Source organism: Scyliorhinus canicula, chromosome 11, assembly GCF_902713615.1.
Source record: "Scyliorhinus canicula chromosome 11, sScyCan1.1, whole genome shotgun sequence".
Lineage (NCBI taxonomy): Eukaryota > Metazoa > Chordata > Chondrichthyes > Carcharhiniformes > Scyliorhinidae > Scyliorhinus > Scyliorhinus canicula.
The window spans coordinates 95,014,336-95,030,783 of NC_052156.1; the positions used below are offsets into that span (position 1 = coordinate 95,014,336).

The window sequence follows — 16,448 nt, forward strand, 5'->3', positions numbered from 1 at the left end:
TCATGCTCTCCTGCGGTACTTCATTCTGGTTCCGGCTGCAGGAAGCACAAACATTCTGTGCAATAAAGCGTCGATTGTTTCACCATTTGCGTCTCGTGGTAATTGACGGCACATTCAGTTCTTTACAGAGGAAACAATTGAAAATGATAGGTAGAATATGGATATAGATACTTGCAGTTGGTGAAGGACCGTGGAGTTCTAAAAATGGGTAAACTTGAACTTAGGGTTACAGGTGGTGCAGTGGTATGTTGCTCTGTCTGTGTTGAGTGTGCTTAACACTCAATTTGGCTCTGTTTTCGTTCCTTAGCTTTAGAGTCGGCAGGTATCGTTAAGATACCGCCACAAGTTCAAGTTCAAGTTCAAAGCAATAAACCATACACCAATTAGTAAGTTCAAACAAGACACGTTTATTATTACAGTAATCTACTAATCATGCATATAAAACTATAGACTGGGCTAATCCTACCACTAATAGGCCAAATACCTATCTGGACAAGGGGACTGCCGGATCAGGGAACAACGACTTCTAGCTTTGTCTGGGTCCGCAGGCTTCCAGTAGTTATGGTCTAAAGGGGTCAGGAGTGTCTATATCCCGTAGCGTGCGTTTGTGACACTTACTTGTTGGCGGCTTGCTGTCCAGACCTCTCCTCCACAAGGTTCTTCTGCTGCAACGGTGTTCTGCTGGGAGGGCTGGCTGGTCAAGGAGAGGCTGGACGAGAGAGAGAGCTGGGTCGCGGTGTCTGTCTTATACTCCTCTCAGGGTCTTGCGCCCACTCTGGGCGGACCCTCTATACTCTCGCAATCAATTGGGTCTCTTCCCAATCGATTGATTTGAATTCCCCAATAACGGGGCAGTATCTCGATCACTGGGGCGGTTCTTGGGACTCATTGTTTTGGGCTTCTTGGCGGCTGGAAAGTCTGGCCTTCCAATGACTGTATAGATTAGTGTTAACTTGTTTTCTTTTGTGCTGGGGATCACCCGGTATCGCCTCATTACATCTGCTAACTGTTTTCTTTTCATAGTGTTGTCTGGTTTGCAACAGCCAAAACTGGTTTCTGCAGCAGTCCAAATATACAAGCACTCTGCAAGCTGCTTGCTTTTTACAACCTGTCCATTTTCCCTGCATTCCTTGCAATCTTCCATTTTGTGTTTTGGGCAGTGGTCACCCCATGGTGGCTACAGGTTAGCACTGCTGCCTCACGGCACCGAGGGCCTGGGATTGATCCGGACCCTGGGTCACTGTCCGTGTGGATGTTTGCACATTCTCCCCATGTCTGCGTGGGTCTCATCCCCAAACCCAAAGATGTGCAGGATAGGGGGATTGGCCACAATAATTCCCCTTGAATGGACAGAAATTGGGTACTCTAAATTATTTTAAAAGGTTGAACTTTATTGTTGGTCTAGGTCAAGGCAACTTGTTTGTTCCAGCGCAATTAGCGGCACCCTGACACTGACTGCAACTGAGCACAAACAAGAATGGGGTGCAAATGACCACAGGCGAGCTGAAAATATTGAGTGCCCCTTTAAAAGAGGAGGAGTATCCCTTTAAGACGCTGCGTGTCCGCGCTGAGCCGCAGTGAGGGGGAGGGTGCACGCGCAGCCAGAGCTCGGAGGGACGGAGATTGAGGGAGTGTGAGTGAAGGAGAGAGTGATAGTGTGAGTGAAGGAGAGATTGTGAGTGAGTGAAGGAAGGAGTGATAGTGTGAGTGAAGGAGGGAGTGATAGTGTGAGTGAAGGAGGGAGTGATAGTGTGAGTGAGTGAGCGCCGAGCCGCCCGCCATCGCCTGCACCATGTACCGCGCTCTCTACACCTTCCACTCGGCCGAGCCGCACTCGCTGCATTTCACCGCCGGGGAGAGCTTCGCATCCTGGAGCGGAGTAACCAGCACTGGTGGCTGGCGTCCAAGAGCAGCACCGGGGTAGGTGGGCTACATCCCCGCTCCTACATCCACAAGATGAGGTGAGGCGAGGAGAGGCCAGGCCGCGGCGCCCGGGCAGCCGTCATTAGTATTCAGCGGAGGGAGCGCCCTTCACCGCCCCCGCAGCGCAGGAAAGGCCGCTCCTGTCCAGGCTCCGGGCCGCGGACAAGGTGCCTGTCAGTGGCCAGTTTAGGGGCTGGACACTGTCCAGGGGTGGGCATGGTCCAGGGGGTGGGCATGGTCCGGGCGACGGGTACAGAGACTGGACACTGTCCAGCTGCTGGGTCCAGGGGTGGGCATGGTCAAGGGGCTGGGTACAGGGGTGAGCATGGTCTAAGGGCTGGGTCCAGGGGGTGGGCACGGTCCAGGGCCAGGCTAGGTCCAGGGGCCGGACATGGTCGGGGGCTGGGCATGGTCTGGGGGTGGGAACGGTCTGGTGGCTGGGCATGGTCTGGGGGTGGGCATGATCCAGGGGCTGGGTACAGAGGGTGGACACTGCCCAGGGGCTGGGTACAGTGGGTGGGCATGATCCAAGGGCCGGGTACAGAGGGTGGACACTGCCCAGGGGCCGGGTGCAGAGGGTGGACACTGCCCAGGGGCCGGGTGCAGAGGGTGGACACTGCCCAGGGGCCGGGTGCAGACGGGTGGGACACTACCCAGGGGCCGGTGTGCAGAGGGTGGACACTGCCAGGGCCGGGTGCAGAGGGTGGACAACTGCCCAGGGGCCGGGTGCAGAGGGTGGACATTGCCCAGGGGCCGGGTGCAGAGGGTGGACACTGCCCAGGGGGCCGGGTGCAGAGGGTGGACACTGCCCAGGGGCCGGGTGCAGAGGTGGGACACTGCCCAGGGCCGGGTGCAGAGGGTGGACACTGCCCAGGGGCCGGGTGCAGAGGGTGGACACTGCCCAGGGGCCGGGTGCAGAGGGTGGACACTGCCACGGGCCGGTTGCAGAGGGTGGGACACTGCCCAGGGGCCGGGTGCAGAGGGTGGACACTGCCCAGGGGCACGGGTGCGAGGGTGGACACTGCCCAGGGGCCGGGTGCCAGAGGCTGGACACTGCCCAGGGCCGGGTGCAGAGGCTGGACACTGCCAGGGGCCGGGTGCAGAGGCTGGACACTGCCCAGGGGCCGGGTGCAGAGGCTGGACACTGCCCCAGGGGCCGGGTGCAGAGGCTGGACACTGCCCAGGGGCCGGGTGCAGAGGCTGGACACTGCCCAGGGGCCGGGTGCAGTGGCTGGACACTGCCCAGGGGCTGGGTGCAGAGGCTGGACACTGCCCAGGGGCCGGGTGCAGAGGCTGGACACTGCCCAGGGGCCGGGTGCAGAGGGTGGACACTGCCCAGGGGCCGGGTGGCAGAGGGTGGACACTGCCAGGGGCTAGCACTGTCCACGGCTGGGTACAGCGGCCGGGCACAGGGCTGGGCAGTGTCCAGGGGCCGGGTACAGGGTGGGGCAGTGTCCAGAGGCAGGGTACAGGGCTGGGCAGTGGGCGGGTACAGGGGAGGGCAGTGTCCAGGGGAGGGCAGTGTCCAGGGGCCGGGTACAGGGTTGGGCATGTGGCCGGGTACAGGGGACGGCAGTGTCCAGGGGTCGGGTAAAGGTGTGGGCACGGTCCAGGGGCTGGGTAAAGGGGTGGTGCACAGTCCAGGGATTGGCACAGGCCGGGGGCTGGGTACAGGGGTGGTTACGGTCCAGGTGCCGGCTACGGTGTGGTCACGGTACAGGGGAGGCTAGGGGCCAGGTACAGGGGTGATCACGGTCCAGGTACAGGGGTGGTCACGGTCCAAGGGCCGGGAGCAGGGGTGGTCACGGTCCAAGGGCCTGGTGCTGGGGTGGTCACGATCCAGGTGCCGAGTGCAGGGTTGTCACGGTGCAGTGGCCGGGTGCAGGGGTGATCACGGTCCGGGGGCCGGGTGCAGGGGTGGTCACGGTCCGGGGGCCGGGTGCAGGGGTGGTCACGGTCCAGGGGCCGGGTGCAAGGGGTTGTCACGGTCCAGGGGCAGGGTGCAAGGGGTTGGTTCACGGTCCAGGGGCAGGGTGCAAGGGGTTGTCACGGTCCAGGGGCAGGGTGCAAGGGGTGGTCACAGGGCCAGGGGCAGGGTGCAGGGGTGGCCAAGCTCCAGGGCCGGGAGCAGGGGTGGTCACGCTCCAGGGGCCGGGTGCAGGGATGGTCACGCTCCAGGGGCCGGGTGCAGGGGTGGTCACGCTCCAGGGGCCGGGTGCAGGGGTGGTCACGCTCCAGGGGCCGGGTGCAGGGGTGTCACGCTCCAGGGGCCGGGTGCAGGGGTGGTCACGCTCCAGGGGCCGGGTGCAGGGGTGGTCACGCTCCAGGGGCCGGGTGCAGGGGTGGTTCACGCTCCAGGGGTGGGGCAGTCTTTTGAATGTGGACCCTGACCAAGTCTGGGTATGGGCTGTGTGCACTGCCCTGTGGGGTTGTGGGCACTGCCACTCGGGGGCATTTGCCCCTTGGAGTTGTTGGATTTCCTGCGTTTGGGTGCTCCCTGGTGTTGGTTACATGTGTTCTTGGAAATTAGCGGTTTTTGGCTGTTATAACAGAATTGTATGCTAATCTTTTGGTAATATGTGTGGTTCCTGCACTGGTAATGTCCATTGGACTCCTTGAACCCAGCAGGGTAATTTGCCAATGAGACTGATCTGAATTTCTTTGATTAGTGTGAAAGAGCAGGCATGCCCAACATGGCATGGGTCACACGTGCCTTTCACGCAAATAAAAGAAAGCTGGGAAATCTGTCAGCCATCAGAGGTACTGTTTATTGTCTGTAAACAAGAAATTTGAACCTTAGATGGTTATGAAACATTATGTTCTGACGCTGTCTGAAATGTTCTATTTTGTGAAATTGTTTTTAACTTTTACATGTGATTCTGTGAGCAGTGTAATTGAGAGTCGTGTTGAGAGAATGAACAATGATGATACACACGTGGGAATTATACTTAATGCTGTTTAAATCTTAAATAGTATGTCACAGAATCAATACAGTTGGATTCAAGACATCCACTCATTCAAAACTGTCCCTTTGCCATTTGGATTTGCAGCAAACTCCTTCACTTTGCGCCGTTCAAAACTTTGATCACGACTTGTGGTGTTCCCGACTTAAATACAGTCTACTCACATCTTCCAATTGAGAAGGCATGTGGGTGTCCAATCAATATCGTGTGCTCAGTATTTCACTGCAGTGCCAGAAATGACGTTGCTATTAACCATGTTGTTTTGCATTTGTGAAATGCTTTACCCAGAACTCACTTGTGCGGCCAGTGCTTGTGAATTATAGTAGTTGCACTTGATGTAAATGAAAAGCATTTTATGTACTGTCACCGGTTGTGATATCCTAACAACAACCTTGAGAAATCCTTAATTTTGAGGCATATTGGGTATATTGTTAGAAGTGGAAGTGGGTTATTTGCATTATTATAGAATGATTCCCTGTGACATCAGTGACCCTGGTTCGATGACATTTCTGCTGTAGTGGCTCTTGACACTTTTGCAGAGTTAGGTGTGACTGTCAGAAGAATGAAATTAAAGACAATGCCTAGTTCCTTGTCAAACCATCTGATCGATTAGTTGCTAATTGGGCATTTGTTCCAGTTGACGAACTGCACTAAAAGATTGATAACTAAATTTATGATGTGGTACTGCAAGGGTTCTTTAATGGGAGCTTGTTTAGTAATGGCTACACACATTTGAACATCCACCATCTCTTTTGGAATGGTGAACTTGAAGTGAATGACAGCACTCTTAAAATGTTGTGCTTGAATCCCTAATCTAACATAGAACCACTATGTTCTGCCAATCCATACAAATCAATTGAAGCTGGAAATAGCATGTTCAGCATGTTTTGTGTTTTTTCCGTATTTACCCGCATTTTGCAAGTTAATATTCTTGCTTTGGTAGTTGCTGGCTTTCGAAACAAAATGCAGTTTCTCCTGACTTTTTCAATTCTGTTTATTTAAAAACTTTAATTATGTTCCATTTTCGATGTCTGGTTGACATTTTAATGTATAAATGCCACTTGCTGGAGTTTGATGCAAAGATCCTGTGATTGTCTTGTCTTGAAATAATAGTAAAGATAAATATTCCGATTAGCTTGATTTTAAAAAAACAAGTGTTTTTTTTAACGTAAAAAGCAAATTGGTTGTCCGTTTGAAAGCTGAGTGTAAATTCTCTGGAGTTAATGGTTCAAATTGATTGGGATCTCCTGTTCTGTCTGACATCTGCAATAATCCCGTATTTCACTGAGGATATCTCACTGGTGACAGTGAGTTGGCCATAACTCACAAATGCTATGGGCGCGAGTGAGTTATGGTGGTCTTTTGCACGAGTGAGCACGCCTGGAACTCTGAGCTCACTGGTGAGGTATGCTGTATTATTCTATGGGACGTGAACGGCCCCATCAACCTTCACACACCTTTTCAATTCAAATCCTTAATACACAGAATAGGGCCCACCAGGTGCTGTTATAAAGTTATTCACTTGTATGGTTGGTGATCTCTCTTACTTCTGTCAAATGTTTTAATACCAGTAAATAGTGCCAACATTGTTCACTCTCTTAGAATTTAAACAAAACAACCCGATGGTGGTGACTTTAAATTTTGACCAAAATTCAAAGTATGTAATGGTTTAAAACTTTAAAGTGGGGGTAAGAGATGTGTTTTACTTTTAATCCAGCCTTTTCTAAATAGAAGTAGCCGGTCAGCCGGCTAATGATATTTGTTAATTCGAGGAGGAAAAATCCTTAATTTTGAGGCATAAGATCTTGAAGTATTCCATTCCTCTTCATGCTGAATGGCACATATTTCCCCCATCTACAGATGGGATAACTGGCTGCCACAGTATCTCTCATCAACGAATAGCTGGCTGGACTTTTAAAGAAAATAAAAGTAACATAATAAATATATTATCGCCTGGGGTTACCAGGCAATTGTGAATTTCGACCCCTGCTTTAATGTTAAATGTGTGCATGTCACATGTATTTGACCAGCGTATTGGCTATTATTGCATGTTTTGAATTGATTTATTTTGTCAGTATTCTAATTTTGTTGTGTGGGCATCTAGTAATTTGTTAAACCGTCCTTTATTTAACTTTTCTTTAAAATGAGAGTGCGTTTTCCATCTACATATCTTCATCTTTTATTTTTGTTGGATATTTTTCCACTTCCCACTTCAAGAAGATTTAAAGAGTTGCTTTGAATTGACATTGGTAAATGTTTCCTAGAAGTGAGGGACTGCTTACTTTTGACAGCCCATATTATGACTCTTACAGGGCAGCGACCCTGGATTTCTTTCAAAATTCAGGAGTCTGGTGGTGTCCAGCTTTTGGTGGTGACCTGTAATTCATTAATACCATTGGTATAAGTGAGTTAAAGGTCTTGCCTTGCAAGTGAAAGAACCTTGGAGATGATCTGTCATTGGCAGTGTATTTATTCACTGTGATTGCCATTCTAGTTAGTTTGTAAAACCTAGATATAAACATATTGGAGATTAATTACTATTAAGAAATGTACATGTTAATTTAAAAACAACTTTGTTGTTTTCTGTAGTGTGAAGGAAGTATTTAGAAGATTGCAGTGATTCATTTAAGTCCAGTGATTACAGAGAATAATGTAGGAGAACGGGCCGTGGTATCTTCCATGGTTCCTCATGATGTGACTGACGTTTGCATAAACTCACTTATTAAACACATTCCTTTTTCTCTGAGACCAGAGTTGAGGATGTTTAGGACCCCACATTCTGCTAATTCACTATAACGGCAGCATGTCTCGCCTAGGAATGAGGTGATGGGATAATATTGGGTCACCTTTTAAAACTGAAAATGGAGGAATGAATGTGAATTCGCTTTCTAATTAAAAGAGGTGAACAATGCCTCTTAACATAGAGGGTTGTTAGATATGCACAGGAAGAAGTAATTGTCTGATTTTATCTGGGAACTGAGAATAAGTTGTGTTACCGTGTAGTTTATAAATAACTGTTTGAGGCAGTTATAATCTTTATTAGTGTCATAGGCAGGATTACGTTAACACTTCAATGAAGTTAAGTTCTTGTCATTGTGATGCATCTTGTAACTATTTGTCCATTGCCTGATGGCAATCAATCAATGACCTAATTGATTCCAGAGATGAGAAGTTTGTCCTATGAAGAAAGATTGAACAATTTAGGCCTATACTCTCTAGAGTTTAGAAGAATGAAGGGAGATCAAATTGAGGTACACAAGATGATAACTGGTTTAGATAAAGTAGATGCGGAGTGGATGTTTCCTCTTCTGGGGAAGTCTAGAACAAAAGGTCATGGTCTCAGAATAAGGGGTAGCAAATTTAAAACCAAGATGAGGACAAACTACTTCTTCCAAAGGGTTGTAAATCTGTGGATTTCGCTACCCCAGAGTGCGGTGGACGCTGGGACAGTGAGTAAATTTAAGGAAGAGTTAAGACAGATTTTTAATTTGTAATGGGTGGAAGGGTTATGGAGAACGGGCAGGAGGATGGGGTTAAGGCCAGGATGAGATCAGCAGTGATCTAATGGCGGAGCAGACTCGATGAGCCAAATGGCCTAATTCTGCTCCTATACCTTATGAACCTTTGAAAGGTCATGGAGAACGGGCAGGAGGGTGGAGATGAGGCCATGATCGTATTGAACAGTGGAGCAGGCTCGCGAGACTAAATTTCCTGCTAGTTTTGATGTGCTAAGAACTATTCTGTCTGATTTCACCATCCAGCTCTTGGTCTGTAGCCCTGTAAGTAACAACACCTAGATCATAGATCATAGAACAGTACAGCACAGAACAGGCCCTTCGGCCCTCGATGTTGTGCCGAGCAATGATCACCCTACTTAAACCCACGTAACCCGTATCCCAACAATCCCCCCATTAACCTTACACTACGGGCAATTTAGAACGGCCAATCCACCTAACCCGCACATCTTTGGACCTCAAGTACAAATCTGATGTTTTTGATTAATAAGCAGATTTCATGATTAATATGGAGATCAGAGGTTATGGGGGGAAGGCAGGAGCATATCGGCCACGATTGAATGATGGGTCAAATTACCTAATGCTGCTCCTATATCTTATGGTCTAATGTGGTGCTCTATGGCCAGTGATAATGGGGCACTTGGCTGCATTTTGGGCAGGACAATCTCGAGTATGCACAGGCAATGAATGTGCTGCATTTTTGGGAGCAGGTTTGAAATGTGTTGTGCTATTGGGTTTCTCATATTTGTCAATATTGCTTTGTGTGTTTTGCACTGTTGTTGTGGAATGCTGCTTGCCATTGAAAATACAGGTGCAAGCTTATGTTCTGTTATAAACTAGTCCTGTGCATCAGAACTCTTAGTTTCTGTGCAACATAGTGGAGCTCAGCGTGTTGGGATTTGGCTGCCGACATTTATCGTGTAATTGGGAAAGCAATGCATGGTGATTGTTCTTAAAAAAAAACACACAGGATTTTAAAAACCCATTCATCAGTTCTTGTGAATTTTCTTTGTTGAGCACAAGCTTTGCTCACCCACCATTCTGCTCCAGCTGGTTTTTTTCCGAGCGGCTTTCTGTTGAAACCCAAAGGTACTTGGACCAGAACTGCACTTGGTGCTGTATCACTTACCTTGCTGCTGTTGATTTATTTGCTGGATATTGGCCAGTCAAATATTTATATGAGCATCCAGTAAGTGGCTGAGACATACCCATCCCAGATTCGATTCCTGGTCTGTTTGAGTAATTTAACTTCAACTGTGGCAGCAGTACGATCGTATAAAAGCAAAATACTGCGGGTGCTGGTGATCGATACATTTGAGTCGGGACAAAATTGTTGAGGGAGGCAAACCATTTTGATGAGATTGTTGTTGGCAATGCTGATGAGATTGTTGTTGGCAATGCTGGTGAGAGCAATGGTCAGACTGGGCATACCTCTTCTTGCGAGGTTGAGTAAAAGGCAGTTGTATTCGGGATTCTCTTTATGTATTGCTGAAGGGAAAGTTTAGTTTCTATGTTAACTTACTTTACCAGTAAAGAAGTTAATAAAGCCTTGTCTTATGGTGTATCTAGGAAGCATATTCTAATAATTTGAAATTGTTTCAGGCCAACAGAGTAATGCTTACTCCGTTGATTGTGTAAAGCCAAGGACAGGGAGTCATGATAATGTACACCTTTTGCAAAATGGATCTGCATTTCTTGGGAATTATTATGTTAATAAGGAAATAACTTTTATTTATGAAATTACTTATTCTGGGAAGGTGGTGGCATAGTGGTATTTTCATTGGACTAGTTAACCAGGGACCAGAATAATGCTCTGGGGGACACGGGTACAAATCCCACCACTGCAGATGGTGATATTTGAATGAAATATAAAAAGAAGCCGAATGAAATCATTGCTGATTGTCACAAAAATCCATCTGGTTCACTAATGTCCTTTTAGGGAATGGAATCTGCCAACCTTACCTGGTCTGGCCAACGTGTGACTCCAGACCCACAGCAATGTGGTTGACTCTTAACTGCCCCACAAAGGCAATTAGGGATGGGCAATAAATGCTGGCACAGCTGTTGCAGGGCTGTCCACGTCCCATGAACTAATTGAAAAAAAAATCCCAAAGAGCTTTATGTTGAGAATACATTAAAATATATCCTTGTAGATACAATAGGAAGGATATTTGGACATTTAAAATGTTTATGTAAAAATAAATCTTTATTATTGTCACAAGTAGGCTTACATTAACAAAGCAATGAAGTTACTGTGAAGATTCCCTAGTCGCCACATTCCGGCACCTGTTTGGGCACACTGAGGGAGAACTCAGAATGTCCAATTCACCTAACAAGCACGGGACTTGTGGGAGCAAACTGGAGCACCTGGAGGAAACCCACACAGACACAGGGAGAACATGTAGACTCCGCACAGACAGTGACCCAAGTGGGAATCAAACCCGCTGTGAAGCGACAATGCATGTTTAGTAATTTGCCACCTATACTGCTCTCCTGTCATTATCTGCCTTGCAGCACAATGTTCACTTCATCGATGAAAATATAGTGGGTCTTGTATCTGACGGTGGATTCAAATGTAAATATGTCATGGGAACTAATCACTTATGGCTCTGTTCTCTGTATAACACTCCGTGGACTCAATGTAGGAGAACGGTAAACCACTCGCCAGAGGGAAAAACTTGAAGATATAAAAATGAGGATAGGAATGAGCTTTTAAAATTTACAGTTGCTGTGGTAAATATTGGTATTTAAGCCTCAGTAGCTTTTTGAGTCAAATTTTAGTTATAAATGGCATTTGATTTTAGTGGGCCGTGGAGGGGTGGTTGTGTTGCTCCTTTATTTCTTCAGGCATTTTACCTCTTTTATAATAATCTTTATTGTCACAAGTAGGCTACATTAACACTGCAATGAAGTTACTGTGAAAAGCCTCTAGTTGCCACATTATGGCGCCTGTTCGGGTACACAGAAGGAGAATTCAATGTCTAAATTAGCTAACAGCACGTCTTTTGGGACTTGTGGGAGGAAACCGGAGCACCCGGAGGAAACCCACGCAGACACAGGGAGAACGTGCAGACTCTGCACAGACAGTGACCCAAGTCGGGAATCGAACCTGGGACCCTGGCGCTGTGAAGCTATAGTGCTGACCACTATGCTGCCATGCTGCCCATGAACAGGAATTGATGTATTGTTGTGCATAACAATGTGAGGAGGACAATTAGTCAATCAAGCTTGTTCCTCGATTCTATTTGGTCATGGCTGGTCTGTAGCTCAACACTGTTTCCCCACCTTTCTCCATATACCCAGGTATCTTATTGTTAGAAGATTCTGTGCAATTATAGATGTAAATCTGTAGTTGGCTGCAAACTTAGGTGAGGTAGAAGTGTATGTGCCTTTGTTCTCATGTTTTATCTATGATTTTGATTTTAGCGGTGAGTTTAATTCTCACCCTATTTCCTTGTTCAGAGTGGCATTAAAGTTTATCAGCTGGTACATCACATTTTGAAAAGTTAAGAGAAGAAATCTAGTATTGTCCTCTGTTGAAATGTGGGAATATGGTGACATCTGAGATTGCTCAGGGTGAGTTGTGTCATAGGTGAGTTTTGATATGACCTGATTGTAGAATGAAACCAGTAATAAACCAATTCTAATAATCAATACATTTTGGGCAGCAGTAATTTCCAGCCTTTGTTGAACAAGTTGATGAGGGCAACTTTTCTAATCAGCCTTAGGTTTCCAATGAACATTTTGTTATAGGCTGCACTTTTAGAAGCATTTTCTTTAAATTATATTCAATCTGGTATTCTTTTTATTTTTCATAATTTAGGCTTTCGAATTGCATGTAAATGGCCCATTTATGTTGGTATGGCTGTAACACAAAGTGAAATATTTGTTCAGTTATTTTAGACTTGTAAATTTGTTTGTGGTATATATGTGCCTTAAACCTTGGGGAGAAAGAATAGTGGGAAAATGCACTACAATGTACTGAAGAAAAATGGATACATTTTGAAAACTTTTACTTGTAAATTTAATTTAATGATTGTAGAAAGATCATTGATATTTTTACATTAATGCTAATTTTAAATATCTGAAAGTTTATTAATTTTTTTCACCAGTGCTGCAATTTGTCTAAATTGGGCCCAGCTAATGCTGCAGGAGATGTCAGAAATGTAAAATGGTCTAACAAACGCTAATAGTGATAAAACATTTAATAGTGGTCCAAACGCATTTGTGATACAAGTCTTGGTTAAGGTTGAATGCAAGTTGCCACACATTACCGATGAGTTAGCGTACTTTAGATTTCCTGTATTTATGGAGGAAATACATTTGGATTTGTCGTGGGAGGGAAGTGACAAAGGGGTACATGTGCATGTCAGGGTGATATTTCGATCTTTGGCCTCCTGGCGTATGTACAGAGTAGGCAAGGGCAGCATTTCCACTGACAGAAGTACAAACACACTTCCTGAAGAATATTTTGTGGTCACTTGTGCTTGCTGTTCTTTTCTGCCCACTAACTGGCACCAAAACAGAGTTGCCCCCTGTGTATTTTATTTTAAAAAGCAGCCTGCGGTCAGCTTTAAATCAATCAGGGCTCCAGAACTGCGGTCTTTAGTTTTCAATCATTTTTTGGTGGTCTTGGGGACTTGAGGAAGCTTTGCGGCTGCAGTGGGGAAAAGACTGCTGAAGCATTTGAGAATCGACAAGTGTATTCGTTCACAAGATGGGCAACTTTGGAGGAACTCAGCAAGGCTGTGGAAGGACCAGCTGGTTTTGATGTGCAGCTGTGTCGCTAAAAGGGTGCAAGTTAAGTTTTGAAAGGTAAGAGGAAAATAATATATAGTGTGTTTTTAAATGTGTTTTATTCCTTTCAATAAAATTTATACTGTACTGTGGGAGCAGTAGGCTTTGAAGGAGACATAAAAGAAGTGCTTAATTTAGGCTTTTGAGTTTTCAGTGAACATTGCCGAGCTTGACATTTAGGATGGAAATGTATGAGAAATTCCATGAAACAATTCGTTATCGTAGGGCAACAGTAGAGACGGGCAGCGATTAATTAACAGTAATAGAGTACACATAAGAGTAATACGTATTGTGCAAAGGCTGCAAAGAATTGTGATGAAATTGAACATATGATTTGTGATGGTGTTTAGTGTGTTTGTATGATTGAATAATAGAGAATTAGTTGTTGATTGGATAAAGATAGCCAATACGATTTCTTTTTGAGTTTATTTCTATTACAGACTTATAAGGAATGGGGCTGTTTTTTGAATATGTTTCTTAGTTTTACAATTACTAGCTCTTCTAGTATCTTTTGCAATATTTGCTATTGCCGCCAATCCATTCCATTAATTCCAATGGTACCGAAGAGCCCCAGTGTCTCGGAATTACCAAAACATGGGTTAAGTTGATTCCTAGTAGCTTCCTAGAATCCGTGTCTTAGGTAATTACGCTCATTTAACTAATTGATTGATTTGGAATTGCAGTATTAGTGAAGACAGTGCTAAAAAGTGTGTTCTAAATTTAGGAAACCACGTAGATATTTACCTATTAATGGAAAAGCCAAAATACTGAAATCGGTCAAATGATTTAAAAGCTCTTATTGTTCACAGAAGCAGAAAGGATAAAAACACATTTAAATTTATCATTCTTTTATTTAAGCATTTCGTATTTTATTTTTAACTTCCATGTTTCACATTTTTCCAGTTGGATGGACATACAATGCATCGCTCTATTTTAGAATTGTTTCACCGTAAAACTACAAGATCACCTGAGGTAATAATTTTGATTTTTAAAAAAAATGTTTTTAACGATTTAGTTTTAAAAACGATCACTTGAAATGCAATCTCCACATCTTTCCTTTGCAGAATGCTGAAGGGGATTTTGCTAATGGCCATGAGATTGATGAAGATGATGACAAAGTAGCTGATAGCTATACCAATTGTTTTGATGACGAATTGAAGGAAACATCTGACATTGATTTTGGAGTGATGAGAAAATGTAAAGGAAGTAATTGTGGAATAAAGTCATGGATTCAGATGGACCCACGATTGTTCTGCTTTCTATATGATGAGCAACAGAACAAGTGCTATTGCAAGTAAGCATAACTAACAAGCGGGCATTATCAAAAATTCCAAAATTGATATGCACAACATATTTTATTTGATGTGTTCTATTTTAGAGTCTGTGTTGATAATAGCATTACTGACACTGAGTGGACAAGTGGTAGGTCTCAACCACAAGGTGGGTGGAAAAAAGATTACTTGCTTCGCCATCTGGCCAGTCGGGAACATCTTCAGGCGCTGTCTGTACCATTAAATGCAGCCAATTGGGAGAAGGCGCTGTTTACTGATGCTCTGAACAATGACTCGAAAGAGGACGTTGTCCACCTCCTCAGAAATGTCCTTTGGCTAATCAAGGAACAGTTACCCATATCCAAAGCCAAAAGCTTACACAGGTAAATACTGTTTCTGCAGATTCTTTTTCTCTTTGCTGTTTCCATCTCTTTCTGACAATAATTTTTTATTTTAGGTTAATAGAGAGCCATGGTGTGTCATTGGGTAGACGCCACAGAAGTAAAAATTATAGCTGGCAGTTTGTTGCAGCTCTTAATGAACCTGTTGAGGCAGAAGAAACTTAATAGCATTAAAACAGGCCAGAGTTCATTCTCTGGTTGTTGATGAGAGTTCAGATATTGCCACTGAAAAGCACCTGATGATGTACACAAAATTTCTTGCAAAGGTAAGACTCTTAATTTACCTACGCTGGGTGGGAGAAGAGGGAAATATATGACGCCAATGAGTCTCTGCCCTTCAAAAAGCTAGCAACAAACTTGTCAATAAAGTATTTATTTCAGAGAGACTTTCACAAGGGCTGCACTGCCATTATGTTTCCGTCATGGTTACTCTTTCTGTGGATCTTAACCAACTCCAATGAAATCTGTATAAATTGTTTTTTTGGAAGTAGGGCAAAGTGAATATCTGTGACTTGTTTGTTTTCAGCTATCTGACGTTTTCTGCAAAGCATATTCACAACCTTTAGAGAAACAACAACCAACTGGTTTATATTCCTGACAAAAATTGTGCTGCTTGTGTGAAACTGATTTGGGTTGTTAATGAGACAGTATTGAACTGAATTCCAATGATGTTTATTGGACTGGTATTGATTTCATATTCTCTTTTTGAATTCTTCCTGACCGAACGTAGGTGTTGGTTTTTGCTTGAGAGGTTCAAGATGGTGCCTTTCACATGATATCAATTGAAGGAAAAGAAAACTAGGAAGAAATATTTTTATCCTGATATTTTAATAGCTTTAGATAAAATTAATTTTCAAACATCTGGAGCAGTCACAGGTGGTGTTGTGCCTATACTCTGTTATTCTCTCTCAGCTCTCTTCCCTCCCAAACTCTCAGCCTGCCCAGACACACTCTTGCTCCTGCACATGTTCTGTCCCTTCCCGCCCCTGCTGCATCTTATCTTGCTGTCACCTCCGCGCGCTCCATTTGTATTGGTTTGTATTGGTATGTGGGATTGAGAAGATGTTTAACATTATCCTTTGTATTGAATAAAGCTTAACAAAGAAGGTAAACTTGTTACCGAGAAACTGCACAAAGGAGTGGACCATAGAATTGTTAAAGCCATATTATGCCCATAACCTCAACTAACCTGGCAAGCATATGCATAGTAGTTACTGCAATGCATAGTAAAATTGTATGCATATAACTTGCTACAATCGTTTTCTTCCTTTTCTTTGCAGTTGGTAGCTGGTGAACTTGTTACCAGCATCTGTCACAGTTTGAATTGATTTGCCTTTGTTTCTCTCATTAGCCCTTTCCTTCAGATACTGTGGATAAGGTTGCAAATTTGTTTTCCAGGAAGCCAAAGGCTTCCGAATTTGTGGGAATTTTGTACTTTCCTACTTTTATCCAGGAAATTCATGTTGTAGTATTCGACTTGAAAGAAGTATACAATAGATGAAGATGGGGGTGAAGTTCCAGCTGACCTGTTCACACTGACCTAACTCCTGTTAGATTAACCCCTTCCTCACCGCATCC

The 16,448-nt window shown here is 44.8% G+C and overlaps 1 protein-coding gene across 1 annotated transcript in view; it reads left to right on the forward strand.

The window, feature by feature from the left end:
• Positions 1 to 11,494: 11,494 nt before the first annotated feature.
• The window catches only part of LOC119973206, a 61,185-nt gene continuing 56,231 nt past the window's right edge, over positions 11,495 to 16,448 (forward strand). The window contains exons 1-5 of the mRNA XM_038810861.1: positions 11,495 to 13,216; positions 14,102 to 14,170; positions 14,263 to 14,492; positions 14,577 to 14,852; positions 14,927 to 15,136. The gene's annotated coding sequence lies outside the window, so the exon portion shown is untranslated. The remainder of the gene's footprint in view (positions 13,217 to 14,101; positions 14,171 to 14,262; positions 14,493 to 14,576; positions 14,853 to 14,926; positions 15,137 to 16,448) is intronic.